The 20,761-nt window shown below is 40.5% G+C and overlaps 1 protein-coding gene across 2 annotated transcripts in view; it reads left to right on the top strand.

The window, feature by feature from the left end:
- The window catches only part of PRKG1 (protein kinase cGMP-dependent 1), a 1,238,870-nt gene that overhangs the window by 810,895 nt on the left and 407,214 nt on the right, over nt 1-20,761 (top strand). The gene's annotated exons all lie outside the window — the stretch shown is intronic.

The raw sequence follows: 20,761 nt of genomic DNA on the forward strand, positions 1-20,761 counted from the left end.
ATACACAGATTGTGCAAGGCTACAGAAATCATTTGCTGGAAGGGTAGCACTTGCTTTGAGATGGAAGTTAATAGGCTTTCAAAAGGTCTTCTAAATAAAGTATTTAGAGTAAATGTCTCACACCCTTTGAATGTGGTAGTTGAAGAGACTGAATAGTGGGCTTTATTGGGCAGCAAGGAATTTAAGTGGCGGTATGAACAGCCTTTTATTAGTTGGAAGCTTTTTATGTGCTGAGGCTGTTTTCCTTTCTGGCCCCATCTCATGCTGTTTGGTATCACAAGCTTGTTCTGTTCGGTTTATAATTCCTGACATAAACTTGACTTCCTCAAATGCACATGGTTGTTTCTGTTTCTCTGAGGTTGACCTGTTCTCCCTGCTGAAACCTGGGTCCCTCTCCTGGGTCAGCCCCCTCTGCTGCTCCATCCACCCTGGGGATCCCTACCAAGGGGTGGGGGACCTCAGATCCTATGAGTCCATCTCTCTCCATTGCTTCCACCAATGTTCTGCCTTTAGACACACTTGTAAACATCAAACTAACACAGTAAAAAGCAATCAGACTTTGCCTCTATGCATTACTATGGGCTCCTTCTGCAAAGCCTGAAAACCCATTTACTTGTGACTCTGTGGTCAATCTTATGTAAATCATTGCAAACATAGTAAGAGTTAACATTTATTAGTGAAAACTAGATTAAAAAGTGATTGGATATACAGCTAATGATGAAGACTTTTAAGGAAAATATTTCAAATAGAACTACTCTAAGGTTAGGGTCAAATTTGTAATGTATATGCTCATGTACACTGATGTAAAGATTTTATTATTTCTGGCCCCAACATGTCTTTAGTGGTTGTTTGGGTTTTATGCTGTTCCATCCAGAATAATTAAACAGACCAAAATCGATCCAGTTACATAGCCTTATGTGTTCCCTCACTTGTGTATTAATTAGGGGAAAGATGGCTAAAAACTATACAGAAAGAGACAAAATCTAAAAAGGAATAATGAACCTTTTGGACAATTTTAGGGATTTATGGAAAGGGATGTTCTCTGAGACCCAAACAGATCTCCAAAACGGCTTTTTATTATATTTTTGAATGTTATTTATTTACTCATTTAAACTTTGTAATGCTTGTTTATTTTGGGGAAGGAAATAGAATTAGAATGTGAGCAGGGGAGGTGCAGAGAGAGAGAGAGAGAGAGAGAGAGAGAGACAGACAGAATTCAAAGCAGGCTCCAGGCTCTGTGCTGACAGCACAGAGCCTGATGCGGGGGGCTCGAACTCACCAAATGCTAAAACATGAACCAAAGTCAGATGCTTAACCGACTGAGCCACCCAGGTGCCTCCACATGTCACTTTATTTTTGAAAGAGAGCAGGGGAGGGGCAAAGAGAAGAGGGGGACAGAGAATCCTAAACAGGCTCTGAGCTGACAGTGCAGAGCCTGACACAGGGCTCAAACTCACAAACCACGAGAACATGACCTGAGCCAATGTCGGATGCTAAAATGACTGAGCCACTTAGGCATCCCTCCGAAATCTCTTTTTAAAGGGAAGCTCTATAAGTTAAAGATCTAAATCATTTTAGTTGGCAGGTGTCCTACAGCTAGAAATTCCCTGTCTTGATCTTTAGGGTCCCAATGTCTCACTTAGCTTCTCCTTTAAGTACTAAAGCAGAGGATGCTTTGGGAACCTCTTCTCCCTTAATTCTTGGAGAGCCCCAGTTCAAAACCTGGTAGTACCAGGAATTTTCCAGGTCAATGAAAAGAATTCTGTCCCCAGGGCTGTGTAGCCCACAGATTTCCCCAAAAGGAAATGAAAACAACTGAATTGGTTCTGAACCAAGTAAACTTTCTAAAGTGCTGAGCAGTCCTAATTTTTCCAGCCCAAACTGGGGCTCATTGTCAGTTGCACTGATGGCATATAAATTTTGAGGTTGATGTTTTGAAGGAAGATTCTAGAACCTGACGGCAGTGAGAGCATCCTAATCACATGGAGGTAGTCTGCCAGTGCAAATGGGGTCCACAGCAGGAATGTGTCAGAAATGTAGAAATTGACATTTCCGGACTGCCCCCTTAGATCAAGACCAGAAGGAAGAGGTGTTTTTTTTTTGTTTGTTTGCTTGTTTTTTGTTTTTTTTTAACGGCTGGTTGAGCAGAGATGTTCAGAATTGAAATCATGCTTGAATGAAAGATGAAATATACAGGGTTATTAAATGCACATTTATTACTGACCTCCTCAGCTCCTTTCTACGCTCACTTAATTTCCTGTTGCTGCCCTTTTTGGGCACATTTTGCATAGAAGCCAACAAATTTATCTTCTCACTCTTCTAGACCTACCCTATCCAGATCATGTTCAGGGGAAACATTTCATTCAGTGATTCAGGGAACAATTTCAACATTTGTATTTAGAATAAGAAAAGTGGTAAAAAGGAAATGTTATGGTCAGTAGAAAACTAGGACTTATTGATTTCCATACATTGGGAAGTGTGCAAAAGCTGTGGGAGTTTTGACAGCCCGCTGTGAGAAGCAGACAGCTGATGCTAGTTGGGTACCCATGTTTTCAACCATTATGGAGCTTTACCAACCAATGCTCTGAAATGAAGACTCAATCTCTGCCTCACTGTCAAGGGTGTGGAGCCCCGCCTTCCTCGGGAGGGTACACTGCCACGTTCTTGAGAGAACCAAGAAGGTTCTCTCAATATGCAACCTTCTTATGTACCCATTGCCATGAGGGGAACCGCAACATAGGTAGAGAATTGCTCCCATCATTGGGCATTTAAATAAGATTCATGTTAACCAATGACAGTAACCCCATATTTTTCACTCAAAAGCTCTTCACTCTACCGTACAGTTACAAAATGTAATATCTAAGCTGAGAATTCTTAAGGATGGCATTTTAGCAGAAATCAAGTGCCCTAAGTGACAGCCCTGTCTCTCTGGCAGGCACGTCAGACATGGTTGTAATAGAGACCGGCAGTTCAGAAATAAATTATTTGCCAAACGCAGGTGGCGGACCATTGCCATCTCTCTAACGTCCATCTGTGGAGTACTCTGAGACTTGGCTAAAATGACAAAGTAATATATCCAGTGGGAAACAGTGTGTTACTCAGAAAGGTGCCGAACACGAACAGGAGGCCGGCAGATGTGAGGAAAGTGCACATGGCACACGGTGAAGCCTCTGTGGATGTTAAGGATTCTTGAAGCGATTCGGTTTTGTTTCCCCATGTTTCTGTTGAACCAAGAGTTTTGCTTCTTAAGCTGACATCTCATCATTTTCTAAAAGATTTGTTGTGTTATTAGAGGCAATGCCTTTACATTTCAGATAGAGCCAAGAAACCTTTTTTTATTTTTATTTTATTTACCATCATGAATTGGTGACTAACTGAAAAGGATCATCAGCCTATGAGTCTCAGGAGGCTTAGAACACAGCGTCTTTGGAAAGCTGACAAGGAAACAAATGTTAATTTTTTATCCTAAGCTGGATAATTAAAATAGAGGACCTTATTTTTATATAGATTATAAAATATAGAATATAGAATATAGACTATTACATATTCTATATATAACATATGACTATATAATACAACTATATAGGAAAGAATATATAATAATTATAGAATGTAGATTATGAATAGCAGAATTTCTAAGTTGGAGGGGATCTCAGAATGTATCCAGGCCAGACCACTAACTGATGGGAGATGCGGTCTCCTTGTCAAATAGCTATTTTAGACCCACATAAATTCTTCCAGCAATGAGACTTCCCTCCTCTCAAAGAAGTGCACTGCATTTTCCCAATGCCTCTCGTCCTCTCTGTGACTTATTTCCGGTGAGCCAGTCTCTTTCTCTGTCACTTGAAAGTGATTCCAATTTGATTCAGTGTGTTCACAAAATACCTATTGACGTTAGCTCTGTGCTGAGCGCTGAGGCAGGCTCCTGGGCTGTGTGAAGGAAGAAAACATAGTCCCCTTGATTTTTCCCCAAAGAGCTCATATGTCTCCAGTGGAGACAGGAATGGAAAAAACAAGCGATCACAGTACAGTGTGATAAATGATGCATTAGAAGTAAGCACGGACCGACGCAGGAACATAGTAAGGAATACCATCTGGACTTAGAGGTGGGTTTTCAGGAGGAGGTGACATTTCAGGTCAGTCCTGAGGGAGGCATAATGGATTAGAAATATTAAAGCAAGGGGGGCTCCTGGGTGGCTTAATTGGTTAAGCATCCAACTTCAGCTCAGGTTGTGATCTCACCGCTCAGGAGTTTGAGCCCTGCATCGGGCTCCATGCTGACAACTCAGAGCCTGCAGCCTGCTTCGGATTCTGTGTCCCTCTCTCACTCTACCCCTCTCCCGCTCATGCTCTCTCTCTTTCTCTCAAAAATAAACATTAAAAGATTTTTTAAAATATGAAAATAATAAGATTCTTAGAGATTAAAAAGCAATTTTTCTTGTGTAGTTGAATTTTTCAATTCAGTTAAAGATGTGCTAATCCTTTTTAAAATGTCTCAATAGTTTTACACTGTGACTGAATTTATTCAGATAAACAAAACAGGACTAAATGGGTCCTTGGGTTTCATAACCGATTCTTCTAGAGACATTGAGCACTGCCCAGATTCTCAGCTATTACAGGTTGATATTGGTCCTCTGGGGTCCTTCAGTGGCTCGGGGGCTCCAGCCTGACTCTGACTCACGCCTGTGCTCGGGCTTCCCACACAGAGATCCCCATACCCATGTTCCGAGCTCGGCCTCATGGTCTGTGATACATGCCCTGCTTCTAAGGGTTCACCTGTACCCAATCATAGAAACCAGTGGTTCCAGGATCAGGAAGTGAAACTGTATGGTGTGCGTTGAATGAAGGTAAAGGCCCGGCTGAGGAGTGAAAGCTATGAGAGCACATCCCTGGGACACTGCAGATTGCGGGGAGCTTACACCTATGGAAGCAGGTCACTGTTGCCCGAAGGCGTGTCTGAATGGTGGCCCAGGCTGCCATCTCACACAAGCTTTGTCTGCTTCTTCCTTCCAACCATCCTGTGTGGTTCTCTTGGTCTTGGTCAATGTTGGCAGACATGGTTCGTGGCACTGAGTTTGTTACTTGTTCACATTATAAGAGACAAAGGGCCATCCTTTGTATTTGAGTGGCCTTTAGCAACCATTTGAGGACTGATGCTAGAATTTTATGTTGTATTAAAAAGTAATGTGTGTACAGGGCACCTGGGGGCTCAGTTGGTTAAGTGTATGACTTTGGCTCAGGTCATGATCTCAACATTTCTGGGTTTGAGCTCTGCATCGGGCTCTGTGCTGACAGCCTGGAGCCTGCTTCAGATTCTTTGACTCCCTCCCCTGCTCATTCATATTCTCTCTCTCTCCCTCTCTCTCTCTCTCTCAAAAATAAACATAAAAAAAGATATGTTTGTGGGACTGTGCATGTACATCACTTTAAATGGTTAATTTTTTGTTACTAATCTGTACGTATGCATGTGTGTATGTATGGTGTGTGTGAGAGATACAGTATGTATTATATAATATTTTTTAAAGAAAAAGCAAAGTTTTCAATTCTTATACTTTTACTATCAAATTAAAATATGATCAAGATACAGCATCTGGCTGCTTTTTAAGAATTTTCTGACCTAATAATATACCAAATGGATACTCTAAAAATATGTGGGGGGCAACTGGGTGGCCCAGCTGGATAAGCGTCGGCTTCAGCTCAGGTCATGATCTCATGGTTTGTGAGTTTGAATCCTGCATCGGGCTCTGTGCTGACAGCTCAGAGCCTGGAGTCTGTTTCGGATTCTGTGTTTCCTTCTCTTTCTACCCCTCCCCTGCATGTGTTCTATCTCTATTTCAAAAAAGAAACATTAAATTTAAAAAGGAACACTTTAATATTTCTTTAAAAAAATAAGATATTAGAAGAATTATGTTTAAGGTTTCAGTGCATTTGGAGAAGAAATGAAAGTCAGCACTACATTCTAGTTCTGATCATCACGACATCTATAGACCTAAGCCCTTCAATACATTCATTTTCTTAATTTAAAATTTTGGGGAATTACTAGTTTTCCATTTAAATACTGATTCTTATAGGACTTTCTTCTATATAACAAAAGGCTTATTTTAAGCTTTTTGTTTTTTCCAAGTGATCTATGCAAAAGTACCAGGACGGCCACCACATCGTGTGGGTGCATCCTGGGTCAGGCAACAGCAATTTTGTTTTCCTCGTGACCATTTCAGACCTAGTTTCATAGGCTATGTAGGGAGCTGAATCTAAAAGAGCTGCTTTGTCAACAAGATGTCCTGAAAGCAGCCTACATGAGGTGGTGACTAATGGAAATAAAGATTTAGAGGAAAGGGACAGCCAAATCTTCAGAAACTGCAGCTACACAGCTAACCCAGGCTTCTGCCTGAATGTCCCTCCTCTCCTCTGTCACAGCCTTGCCCACCATGGACCTGGTGTGGGGGGCCCAGAGCTGCCAGCTCTGAGCAGGGGATTCGAAACTGCAACTCCTGCAGCTGCCCCAGTTCTCAGCCCACAATCCCACATGGACTTGGAATGGACATGGAATTCACAGAAAAATGCAAAATTCAAAACATGATACATAGGTGCTTGTTACATATGTCCATGGTAGTCCCCTGGTTTATGACCTTTTCTGTGGACCATGTAGAACAGAGTTTCTTCTTCCAGTTGAAGTGAGTAAATCAAGCTAAGAGGGAGGAATAAAAAATTCAGATAAAGGGCACCTGGGTGGCTCAGGCCATGATTTCACAGTTCATGAGTTTAAGCCCTGTGTCAGGCTCTGCACTGAAAGCTTGGAGCCTGGAGCCTGCTTTGGATTCTCTGTCTCCCTCTCTATATACCCCTCCCCTGCTTGTGCTCGCTCTCGCTCGCTCTCTCTCTCTCTCTCTCTCTCTCTCTCTCTCTCAAAAGCAAATAAATAAACATTAAAAAAAGAATTCGGAGAAGAAAATGGTGACAACAGCTTAGTCATTATTAGGGGTGTGCATATATTGCTATGCTCAGGATTCACTAATGGTGAGCAAGTAGATTAAAGTTGTTGTTTTTGTTTTACTTCTTGTTTGCAGAAGTGTTTTGTTGTGATGGTTTGGTGCTCTTTTTTTTCTTTTTCCTTCCAAAACATCATTTGACAAAAAGGCAAAAGTCTGACATATTTCCAAGATTCGGTCGCACCATTGATGATGGGGTGAGCCCTCATGTGAATGACAGGTTTAGGGGAGGGAGGAAGAAACTTTGAATTATTCTCAGTGCCTGGGAGCCACTCTGAGTGATTTCTAATTACAGAAATGTCAAAACATGAATGAAGCCTTCATCTTTGGCTTGAAAAAAAATATGGAAACTGGGAGCGAAAACTATAATAGTAAGAGGATTGAACAAGGCACAGGAGAAAGAAAAAACTAATAGAGGCTCTGCAACAGTATTAGAATTTCTATTTTAAATTTTTAAAAAATGTTTTATTTATTTTTGAGACAGAGAGATTCAGAGCATGAGCAGGTAGGAGCAGAGAGAGAGGGAGGCACAGAATCAGAATCAGGCTCCAAGCTCTGAGCTAGCTGTCAGCACAGAGCCCGATGCGGGGCTCAAACCCACGAACGTGAGATCAAGACCTGAGCTGAAGTCGAAGGCTTAACCAACTGAGCCACCCAGGTGCCCCTAGAATTTCTATTTTAAATCATTAGGTTTCTGGCCAGATGATAAAATAGGCATTGAGCAAAATAGCTTGAGAGACCTTTTATGCCTTTTGCTAGATTTAATAGATTTTATTTATACATGTCGCTGGGTTTATTAATTTTAACTTCCATTTAGTTATTGCCCCCAAGTAAAAGGTGTACTTAAACTTTAAGTATATTGATAAAAAAATAATTTGGCTCCAAATTCTGCCTAGCTCTCACAGCAAGGAGAGATGTGGTTTATTAACAGGAAGGAAGAGAGAAAATTATAAATGCTCATTAGGCTTTGACACAAATTCTAGAGGAATATCAGAGGCTAATGCTGGGGTAGGTCAGTAAAGAGCCAGAGAATTAAATGCAAGTTCAAGGCTATGTTTGGAGCAAGAAGAAAGAAGTATTTCGTCATAGACAAGAACAGGAATTCATACATGGTTTTTGCCAGATTGGAGTCTGGTGAGCAGTTAGCCTTGCTGGAGTTTTCTGGTCTTCAATAAAATATCTGATAATGGTTCCTGAGTCTACCACACAAACTTTCTTTGAGATTTGGTTGAATTTCAGCTATGTCATTATATATTATTTATTAATTATCCTGTATTGATATGATTCATCTTTATTAAAGTTGGCTTGAAGAATTCTACATTGGCATTATTGATAAGGCAGTTGGAGCACCATAATTTTAAACTTACCTGTTATCCATTGTTCTCCTGTAGATAATGGTCCCCAGATACCCTCATGAGCTCTTACCATAGCCATTTATGCACATGTATCCCTCATTTAGGTTTGGCAAAGGGATTCTTCACTAAAGATAATGTACATTTTCTGACTTTCATGCTTTTTTTCTACATGATTCTTAATGTCTGAGATGCCTTTCTGTCATCTGGCCTTCTCTCCAGATGTTCTTCCTCCTTCAAGGCTCTCCTTAAGCACCACCTGCTATGTAACGCCTTTCCTGATTGGTCCATCCAACATCTCTGAGGACTTAAGTATACTGGGCTATTAAAGAGTATTTTCTTTTTTTGTTAAAAGTAAGAACACCAACAACCATTGACTTGAATACAAATCTACCTCTACCTAGTTTCCATAACTTATAGAAAGCCCTTAAGCCATTGTTTCCTGATGTGTAAGAATGGGGGAGATTAAAAGAATAACCTTGTTACAAAGTTGGTATGATGCCAAAACTAACTTAGTCTTTAAATATGCATGTAATAAATGGTAGTTTTTGTGATTACCAACATGGCACTTACTATCATCAGTCCTACTCATCTGCTACTTAGTTAACACCAAAATGTCAGTTGAGAACATGGAAGGTGTTATCTCCTTTCTGGTAAGAAGATGGATTCCCAACACACATGTGGAAGTCAGGTTTTTCTTGGAAGGGGCGGTCACACCTTGTAGTTTTATACTATGTTCAGTGTACATTATACTTTATAGTTGACAAAACAGTCTTTGCAGTTACTTGTTTGACTTATTTATTGTATTTGTATATGCCTCACATTGCCCGTTCTATAAAGTGCTTAACTTCTATCAGTTAAAAGATACAGTTCTTCTCTCTGACCAACTATTTCTTAGATAAGCTTTTAAAAGTAAATGTGAATTCACTGCTTGCTATTCACTTTTCTCTCTGCTTTATCTGTATCTGCAGCATTAAATTTAATAGTGAATATGGGGCACCTGGGTGGCTCAGTCAGTTAAGTGTCTGACTTCGACTCAGGTTGTGATCTCACGGTCCATGAGTTTAAGCCTTGTGTTAGGCTCTGTGCTGACAGCTCAGAGCCTGGAGCCTGCTTTGGATTCTGTGTCCCTCTCTTTCTGCCCCTCTCCCACTTACTCTCTGTCTCTCACAAAAATAAACATTAAAAAAAAAGATTGGTTTTTTTAAAAAAATTAAACAGTGTAATCTTTGACCATCACCTGAAGATCCACTATCCAGCCATGGCCAAACATCCCCACATCTCCCCCAGCAGACCTTTAGGTTGTAAAGGTCTGCCTATGTTTATTGCTGAAACAATCCATGGCGACTGACACCTCCTCAGAGGGGTTGAGGTCCTCAGTCCCTTCTTGGACCAAAATATTCATCTGATGAGCAAAATGGAAGATCTGTTACTTGCTTCCATTCCTGTTTCTCTGATGAAGTATTAGCCCAACAGTAAAACAGCTAAAGAAGGAAAACCTGATCATTGGATTCAATCCTCGATTTTGTAACTCAGTGCTGTTGGGGTTTCATGATACAAACTGAGGTTGACAGAACCAGGTGCTGTATCATCCACTACCTTCACTAAGACCTGATAAATGCAGGAAGAATGATAACAAAAAACAGTAGCAGGGGTTCTGTTGGATCAATAATGCAAGAGTTTCTTGAGCTAAATCTCCATTGAGCAAAAGGATGAGAGGCTTCTAATTGCCTTTCTTTGGCACAGTATTAACATATACGGTGAATGGGGATTTTGCCTACTTATTCATTATATATAATATGATCACTAGTTCTAGTTTTTAAATTTTTTTTTCTTTTGAGAATGAGAAAGAGGCAGAGAGAGAATCCCAAGCAATTTCTACACTGTCCACCCAAAGCCTGACATGAGGCTTGATCTCACAAACAGTGAGATCATGACTTGAGCTCAAATCAAGAGTTGGATGTTTAACCAACTGAGCCACCCAGGTGTCCCAGAGATGGTTGTTAATATCTGTGAATGTTAGGAAATATCCATGCCAGTCCCTGCTGCCAGCAAAGGTATCACTTCCCTTTTACTGGGATTTCATTCAATTCCAGTTTGGTGTCTTGCCTATTCCATGAAGAAAATGAAATTAAAGTGGAACAGGATACAAATATCACATCAGCAACATGTAAAAATGTAACTTACTCTGGTTGGTAGTAATATATTTATGAAGAAACATAATTGTTCTGTAAACATTATGTACCTTAGCTAATTCTTTGTCTCATAATATGGAAGCATTCCCAGATGACTTCCTTTGGAGACACAGCTCTGGTGTGCTGAAGCACTCTTTGACGGTAGCCAGGAGTCCAAATTCCTAATCTGCCACTGTCAAGCTGATGACTTTGTCAGGCTACTTAATTCCTGGAAGCCTGGCTTTCCTCTTCAGAAATAATGAATGAATGACAGAACTCACCTCATAAAATGGTTTTTTGGGTTTAGTAATATAACACTCAATAGTACTATGCTACTCATGAAGCATAGCATAGATCTGTGCTAAAAAAATAGTTGCTACCACATATTGATTAAGTGGAATGCTGCTTCCTATTCTTTATTTTAGCCTACTTCCATCTTCTATTTTTTAAGATGTATTAAAAATAAAAGTGACTTTGCAATTGAAAGATGAATATCAAGAGCTTTGGACAAAAAAGTCTCGGTCTTAGTTACTGCCGACACGCATGATTATAACTAAGAGATGTTTCTCAACACTATTTGGCATCACCTCTAAATTGCCTGAAGATATTTTAAAAGGCTATAAATTCAAAATAAAAGACTTTTATTATTTTTTTTCTTTTTAATACCTGGGATTGTTAGACAGTAAGTCAGTTTGGAAGTGAATGGATTTAATCCTCAAATGGAAAAACACCTGTTTTAAAGTTGGGTCATAAACTTGTTTTTAGTAATGTCAGTGGATGCTAATCAGTGGCATGCATTGTGATTTAGGGAGTGTCTGCTTTTAAGAAAAACAGTGGGACAGGCTGGTGGAGGACCGGGGAGGGAGCCCATTCCACAGTGGTTGCCAAGCTGCTGCCTCATGGCACCTGCTGGCCTCATGGACCTACTACTTGCTGTATCTCAGGCTTTCATGTTAGTTTGTTTTTAATTTTAAGTGTTTTATTTCTTTAGAGGGATAGTGTGCCCACAAGCAGGGGAGGGGCAGAGATAGAGGGAGACACAGAATCCAAAGCGGACTACATGCTGCCAGCACAGAGCCCGATGCGGGGCTCAAACTTACAGACTGAAATCGTGACCTGAGCTAAAGTCAGACACTTAACTGACTGAGCTGCCCAGGCGCCCCTTCAGGGTTTCACGTTTTAAAGAAGGGCAGGTGCTGGTGATCTATGATGCTTCTTCTGTCTCTGCCATTCTGTAGATCTAATCTCTAAGAGAGTTTTAGGCAACATAAAACTACTGTGTCAAAATGTTTCTGCCATTATAACAGGTGCTGTGCTACTTGTCACTCAAAGCCACAAATTCAAAAGAGTGATGATTGAAGCTGCAAGCAATTAGGCAAACGCTTTCTCAAAAAATAAAGTTTCCTTGTTACTGAATGAGAAAGAGCGTGCCTGGCAGAGAGGCTGAATTAGAGGCCTGTTTCACGATTTTGGAAGTAGAAAGCAAAGGGGATGTTTGATCTTCCCATGCAATGACTTATAATGTTTGAAAAGAAAATGGGTACGTGTCGTTACTTATTGCCAATGATCCCGCGGGTGACTTACGTAGAATTTTATATGTACAAACATACTGATGTATGTATACACAATCGAAAGCATTTTACATAGATTACTTTCCCCTCCCAGTTAGCTAAATTTTGTGATCTTCATTTTGTGCCTTAAAGTCATAATGAGTTGTGTTCTCCTTCCCCACCAGTAAGCTAGGTATCTCGTGGCTCTTTGCTGTAAGCATAGTACTTTTGTTGGTCTAAGTTGTGCATGTATGTTGTATGCATGATAGGTTTCATGATTTTATTTTATTATTTTGAGAGGGAGTGTGTGTAATTAGGGAGGGGCAGAGAGAGAGGGAGAGAGAGAATCCCAAGCAGACTCTGCACCAGCAGCACAGAACCTGATGTGGGGGGAGGGGCTCAAACTCAGGAACTAGAAGATCATGACCTGAGCCCAAACTAAGAGTCAGACACTTAACCAACTGAGCCAACCAGGGGCCCCTGTTAAACACTCTTCCTTGAACAAACTCCTTTTACCCAATCTTTAATGTTGATTATTGTCATAATTTTTAACTATTGAAATTCACAATTAATATATAATAACATTATCACTTTATATAGGAATGTGCTTCCTTCAGAAGCCCATCCTACATACTAACCACGCTCAGCAAGCAGCAGATTCAGGTTTTGTGGGGTCTTAACCGGATAGAGTTTTAAGAGTTTAAAAAAACAGATGAAGCACTCAAACTAGAAAGTTCAGGTAGAGACCTATCAATGAAATCAAAGTGGACTTTTTAATAAAAGTATTAGTAAAGCAATGTAGTCATTTGGAAATAAAGTCCGAACTATACCTCAGAGTACACATGAGGAGAAATACCAAATGATCACAGCTTGAAAAGGATAAAACATCAGGGGCACCTGGGTGGCTCAGTCAGTTAAGTGTCCAACTCTGGCTCAGGTCATGATCTCACAGTTTGTGAGTTCAAGCCCCGTGTCAGGCTCTGCACTGACAGCTCAGAGCCTGGAGCTTGCTTCACATTCTGTGTGTGTGTCTCTCTCTCTGCTGCTCTCCTGTTCATTCATTCATTCTCTCTCTCTCTCTCTCTCTCTCTCTCTCAAAAATAAACATTAAAAAAATTTTAAGTATAAAACATCAAATAACAATAGAAAAAATTTGTTTTTTTTTTTTGTAATCTTGGAACCAAGAAGTTCTAACTGTAACCCAGATTCATAAGTGGAGATAAGCATGAATCCTATCACAATTAAGAAAAAGTTTCTCTACAACAAAAAGAAACCTTACTCAAAATCAAAACACCAAAATAAAACAAACAAAACAAACTGGGCAAAAATGTTTATACACGTATCCCAAAGACCTATTCTCTTTCGAGAGTTCCTTGAAATAAAGAAGGACAACAACCCAACAGGAAAGTGGGCAAACCTCACGAACCAACATAAAAAGGTAGCTTTCAAACACAAAAGACACCGGACCTCACTCAGGGCAAGGAAACGGCAAATGTAACACAACATTGTGATACTATCCCTTACCCTGCAGTGGGTAAAAGTTCAGGCCATGATAACACACTGTGTTGTCCCTCCTCCGTAACACATGTAGAGGTCACAATGATAAAACTCCAGGAGGGGAATCTGACTATATCCCAAATGGTTTATGGAACCATTTACCCTTTGGCCAAGCAATCCTACTTCTGACAGTTTCTTCTAAAGATAGGCCCATGTCCCTGCAAACTGATAAATGTGCAGAAATATTCATTTCAGCAGTGTTTGCAAAATATTAGGAATATCTAAAAGTACATGGGTAGGGAAATAAACTATGGAATACTATACAGCTGTTTATAAATGAGGATTTCTATCCTACTCACATGGAAAAAATTCCATTTGCCATTAAGGATTTAAACAGCAATAAAAACATGAAGAAAAAAAGTAAAGTGTTGCAAAGTATATGTAGTATATTTCCTTTGAATAGGAAAGAGGAGAAAATGAGAGTGCACCCTCCTGTTTGTTGAAGTTACATAAAGGAATACTGGAAATAGAAAAAAAAAAACCCCAATAAAAATGGTCACTTCCAGGCTAGTGCTCCTCATTGGGCAGACATTTGCAATATCTTGAGTCATTCTTACTGTCTCAAGTTCGGAATCCTGTGATGCTGGTAAATGTCTTTGAGTACATTTGACAGTCTCCCTATCCCCCGTCCCCAGCCTCGCACCCACACGGGCCATAGCGTTGAGACTGTGAAACCCTTCCCTAACAGAAAGTGAGGAAACATGGAGGATGGAACAGAGTCCAGACCTTTCTATGCAGTCTTGTCACTTTTTTTTCTTTCATTGATTTAGATGTATTGCCTGTTCAGGAATTCATTTTAAAAATCAGTCAAATGCAAGTATTTAGAGTAGCCGTCTTTATTCCTTCTCCTTAGAATTTTGAGTCAGAATGAATGGCAGGGATTTTGGAAATTCTTTGACATTTCCCCCACTGTAGCGTCTGACTATCATCTACAAGAACTAGCTGAAGTTACTAGTTCTTTCCGGCAGTAGGTAGTGGTCTGTGTTGGAAGAAAAAGAATGATGGTGAAGACAATAACGAGCACCTAAGGATAAAAATTAAACTATCCTCATGTAGCAAAGAATTAGAAACACCCAGAGAAACTGGGAAAAGGTGTCTTTCTAATGTGGTTTTCATTTTTGATTAATCTTTTGAATATGGTTATATATATTTTTAAGTCTGTCCATAAAGAAGCACTTGGTTGTTTATTATCATCACGGTCAAAAGGAAACTCAGATTGCTTTACTGGATAGGAATGTCTTTTGGATCAAGAAACAACTGTTCAAGAGCAGGGGAACTTGCGACCCAGGAGTGGGGCTCAGGCCTGCTGTTGTGGGTCGGCTGCTAAAGTGAGAGCAAGGAGTTGTTCGGTGTTTATACAGTTGGGTATTGTAACGGGCTTCTGTATGACAGAGAATTGGTTGCAAGTGATTATTTTCCACCATTTTAGGAAGATGACTTTTCTGTGGAGGACTATCAGAGGTATTTGCAAGAAATAACCTAAGTTAAGTTTTACTTCTGTTGTTGAAATAAACTAGATTAAATTTTGTTTGTGTGGCCTTCAGCTGGTTTTGTTGCTCAAAGGAGCTTCAAGCCTGGTATCCCTTCCATTCTTTTTTAATTTTTTAAGCATTTGTTTATTCTTGAGAGAGCTCTAGCAGGGGAGGGGCAGAGAGAAGGGGGGACAGAGGATTTGAGCCTAATGTGGGGCTCAGTTTCATGAACTGTGAGATCATGACCTGAGCTGAAGTTGGGCACTCAACCAACTGAGCCACCCAGATGCCCCTCATTCTATTTGAATATCCACATCCTTCGAATGTTCATATTTCTGCTCCACCGTTGCAGTTAATAATAGTTGTCATTAATTGAGCACCTATACAGATGCATAAGTATGATTCAGTTCTCTGTGGAAGCAGAATTTCCTCTTAGTTATAAAATAAAGATCTATTCACTTCTTTTGATTTTATATTTTAAATAGACTTAACACGGGCAAAAGGTATAATTGTCATTATATTCCCAGAAGCATTACAGCAAGCAATACTATCTGCTATATCCAAAAACTAGAACAAAAGTTTTGGAAAGAGAATATACATGTAAGAGGATGGGATTTTTTGCAAGTTTCTGGAGCAATGGAGCGGACAGAGCCCAGGAAAGCAAGGGAGAGGTTTTGCTACAAAATGCCATAGTGGAGGTGTTACACTAAATGGGTCTACCTCTTTGTGGTTGTCCAGCAGAAAGATGAGGGCAAGCCAGAGAATAGGGAAAGGAAGGGATTTACTTGCAACAAAGAAAGGAGGACTCCAGGGATAATTCTTAAAGCAGAACAACAGAATCGGGGATGTTTTAACACAGGATGCATGATACCTACTCATGGAGGGCTCGAACAATAAGGAATAAATTCTTATTATTTTTAAATTTTATTTAAATCCAAGCTAGCTAACATATATTGTAATAATGATTTTAGGAGTAGAATCCAGTGATTCATCCCAACAGGTGCCTTCCCTCCTTAATGTCCATCCCCCATTTAGGCCACCCCCCCAGGCAAGTCTGTTCTTTGTATTTAATAGTCTCTCACAGTTTGTCTCCCTCAGTTTTTATATAATTTTTGCTTCCCTTCTCCTATGTCCATCTGTTGTGTTTCTCAAATTCCACTTATGAGTGAAATCCTATGATATTTGTCTTCTTCTAATTGACTTATTTCACTTAACATAATACCTTCTAGATCCATCTACATGGTTGCAAATGGTGAGATTTCATTCATTTTAATGGCTGAGTAGTATTCCATTTTATACATATGTATATGTGTGTGTGTGTGTGTGTGTGTGTGTGTGTGTGTGTGTGTGTGCATACCATGTCTTTATTTGTCAGTCAGTGGATATTTGGGTTCTTTACATACTTTGGCTATTGTCGATAGTACTGCTATAAACATTGGGGTTTGTGTGTCCCTTCGATTCAGCATTTTTGTATGCTTTGGGTAAATACTTAGTATAATTGCTGGATCTTAGGGTAGTTCTATTTTTAATTTTTGAGGAACCTTTGTACTGTTTTCCAGAGCGGCTGCACCAGTTTGCATTACCATCAACAGTGCAAAAGGGTTCCACTTTCTCCACATCCTCACCAACATCTGCTGTTTCCTGTGTTGTTAATGTTAGCCATTCTGACAGGTGTGCGGTAGTATCTCATTGTGTTTTTGATTTGTATTTCCCTGATGATGAGCAATGTTGATCATTTTTTCCTGTGGCTGTCAGTCAATTGGATGTCTTCTTTGGAAAAGTGTTTGTTAATGTCTTTTTCCCATCAGCATGGAATTCTTTTTTTTTTTTTTTAATTTAATAGTTTATTGTCAAATTGGTTTCTATATAACACCCAGTGCTCTTCCCCACAAGTGCCCCCCACCATGACTCCCTTCCTCCCCCTCCCCCTTTAGTCCATGGTTCATTTTCAGTATTGAATAATCTCTCATGATTTGTGTCCCTCACTCTCCCCAGCTCTCTTTCCCCCTTCCTCTCCCTATGGTTTTCTGTTAGGTTTCTCCTTTTAGACCTATGAGTGCAAACATATGGTATCTGTCCTTCTCTGCCTGATTTATTTCACTTAGCATGACACCCTCGAGGTTCATCCACTTTGCTACAAATGGCCATATTTCATTTTTCCTCATTGCCATATAGTACTCCCTTGTATATATATACCACATCTTCTTGATCCATTCATCAGGTGATGGGCATTTGGCTCTTATTGTAGAAAGTGCCACTATGAACATTGGGGTACATGTGCCCCTATGCATCACCAGTTCTGTATCCCTTGGGTAAATCCCTAGCAGTGCTATTGCTGGGTCATAGGGGAGTTCTATGGATAGTTTTATGAGGAGCCTCCACACTGTTTTCCAGAGCGGCTGCACCAATTTACATTCCCACCAACAGTGTAGGAGGGTGCCCGTCTCTCCACACCCTCGCCAGCATCTATAGTCTCTTGATTTGTTCATTTTAGCGACTCTGACTGGTGTAAGGTGGTATCTCAGTGTGGTTTTGATTTGTATTTCCCTGATGCCAAGTGACGCTGAGCATCACTTCATGTGCCTGTTGGCCATCTGGATGTCCTCTTTGGAGAAGTGTCTGTTCAGGTCTTCTGCCCGTTTCTTCACTGGATTATTCATTTTATGGGTATGGAGTTTAGTGAGCATGGAATTCTTACGGTGACTGACTCCAGGTGTTAGATCAAAGTCACAGGGGCCGACATCCTCAGATTTCCGATGCAAGTGGGCCAGGTACCTGAGCACATAAAGGGTTTTAAACCCTGCAGAGACAACTCAAGAATGCGCATTAGTTCTGTCTTTGTGGTAGGGCCCCCTCCTAAGGAAAGGAAAAAAAAAAACCCTCCAGGGAACCTGGCTATGTGCATACCTGACAATATCCCTCAAGCCCTTGTAACATGAGACCACTTAATCAGACTGCATGTTTGTGTGTGTTACCATATGTGGGAGACAAAGAAGTAGAAAATATATAAAAAACTATGCCATGTAGCGTTCAGGGCTCATTTCTTTGTGTATGAACCCAACTGAACAGTGCTGGCAGGAATAAAGTTGCTTCCTGGACAGAAAAGCTTCAGTGTCATGACTCTCTCTGCAAGAATTCTTCACATCTTCACTTCTGAAACAGCACTTGTGAGTTCTAGCATGGATTGATTGTTCCTGGGAGGATTACGCTGTCTCCAGGCCTAATATTGGCTGTTGTTGGTTCTGAGTTCTTTCATAGGATGTCTGAGGGCCTAGAATGACTGTTCGTATGTCCATAAATTTGTGTCTGTTGGTCTTTTTCCAATGACCACTAGCTCTTTCTGCTTACAGAAACAAGGTGTTTACCTCTTGTTCAAAGTATTAACACTGAAATGTCATAGACAAGGGGTTACCTTGGAAAGTGAATTCTGGTAATATGTAGGACTGTTAAATGGGAGCCTAAATTAGCATTTTTTTATTCTAATGTGACATGGTCTACCATTACATTGCCCTAAGGGAGCTCTGAGGAATGAAGAAAACAAAAAGCAACATGATCCAGTGAACATAGATGAATAAGAATTGTTAGCAAATATTAATGATGACATTCATGTGGATACTTTAGTAGCCAAAAATATATTAAACGAATAAATTATTTGTGCAACTGTACTGTTTAAGGCATACCCTTATTAGGTACATCATTCTAAATAATATTCAGGGATGGAGGGTTTTTTTAATAATTAAAAATATTTAATGTTTATTTCTGAGAGAGAGAGAGAGAGAGAGAGAGAGAGAGAGAGAGAGGGAGAGACAGAGTGCAAGCAGGGGAGGAGTAGAGAAAGGGGGAGACACAGAGTCCAAAGCAGGCTCCAGGCTCTGAGCTGTCAGCACAGAGCCTAATGTGGGGCTTGAACCCATGAACTGTGGGATTGTGATCTGAATTGAAGTCAGATGTCTAACCGACTGAACCACCCAGGTACCCAGGTGTTTTCTTTTGTTGCCTTCAGCCTATTGTATCTGTCACCAAGTTGAACAATAATCTCTTTTTTAAGTTTGTTTATTTATTTATTTAGAGAGAGTGAGAGTAGGAGAGACACAGAGAGAGAATCCCAAGAGATTCTGCACGGTCAGCACAGGGTCCAACGCAGGGCTTGAATCCATGAACCAGGAGATCATGACCTGAGTCCAAGGGTTGGGCCCTAATCTCTTTGAATCCAACACCCCAGGAAAGGCAATTTTGTAAAGTCCTGGTGGATTAACAACTATTGTTTGGAACCTTTTTCTAGAGTTTCAACACCCATTAATTTTTACTGTGCAGACACAAAGCTGTGTTAACTTGAGGGTGTGGTCATGGAGAGAAGGGTAGAGAGGCAGAGGGAACACACCTTGATGGGTAGGAAATTAGCATTGACATGTTAGTGTTTGAAGGAGCCACCACCCCCTGACAGTGGATGGCCAGTACCGATCCCATTGTAGAAGCTAAATACACTCGGTGACAGATTTCAACATGGGACTTAAATGATTTTTCATACACATACCCAACCACCTGTTACACAGCACCTACCATTTACCCCTGCCCCAAGCCATGCTGTGGGCTAGAAGTGTCAAAGATGTGGATTGCTGTGTCACTCAGATCTTGAAGCTCTCGTGATTCCCCGCACAGACATAGGAGGGTGAAGCAGCGGGGGCTGCTGGCTGGGGCTGCTGAAAGGTGGTAAGGTTTGTGCATCTTCTTCTGGTGAAATATCATGTTTCGATGGAGATGCCCCAAAACAGCCCTGGAGCCTGCCATGGCTGGAAAGCAGGAGCTCCCAGGGTTGTGGTCCCCACCAGTGGGGACTGTGGTATGGAGATTTCTTTTTGACACTGAGGGGGAAAGGTGTTCTTTTCATTAGAAAAATGGTTAAATACTTTGTAGGGTACAGTTTTGCAAACAGAACCTAGATGTTCATTAAGGAAGGGTTTTTGATTGGGCTAATTTCTCAGGTGCAGTTGTTTTCCTCTAAAATATGGTTTAGGATTATGGCATCAGTGCTCTTGAGTAATTCAGCATGAGGACAGAAGGCTCTGGAATGTGTGCAAGAACCCAGCTAAGTGTGTCCATTTCTTTTATCACAGTAACGAAGGTTCCTATGAAGAGACAGCCAGCCACTAAGTTAGCCTTGGCTGGGAGCGTTTTGAAGACAGGTGTTTGGCTCTGCCTTTGCTCGCTGTGGTACCCTGAGTTTGGAAAGCAATGTTTGGGTAAATTAATAAACAAGAACAATCCTCTGGAGGCAGTATTTTATCTGAAAATAAAACTAAAGCTTAGATAATGGGAATGAGTACCTAAAATGACTTTTTCAATAAGAATAAACATGAGTAAACATAAGCCTCAGTCTTATGTAAAATGAGCATGATGTGCAATTTCCAATATGATATCACCTGTGTGTTGATTCCAACTTGAATAAGAATAGAAGCTGAGTTGGAAGCCCTTTTTTTACTTTCTTGAGGTATGTGACCTTTCTTCAGCTATGTAAGCAAGGGGAGGTTGGGAGAGCTCTTAAAAAGGTTCATTCTGAGGGTCGCATGTGTGGCTCAGTTGGTTAAACATCTGACTTCAGCTCAGGTCATGATCTCAAGGTTTGTGGGTCCAAGCCTTACATTGGGCTCTGTGTCAACAACTCAGCTT

This window comes from Suricata suricatta, chromosome 2 (genome assembly GCF_006229205.1).
Source record: "Suricata suricatta isolate VVHF042 chromosome 2, meerkat_22Aug2017_6uvM2_HiC, whole genome shotgun sequence".
NCBI lineage: Eukaryota > Metazoa > Chordata > Mammalia > Carnivora > Herpestidae > Suricata > Suricata suricatta.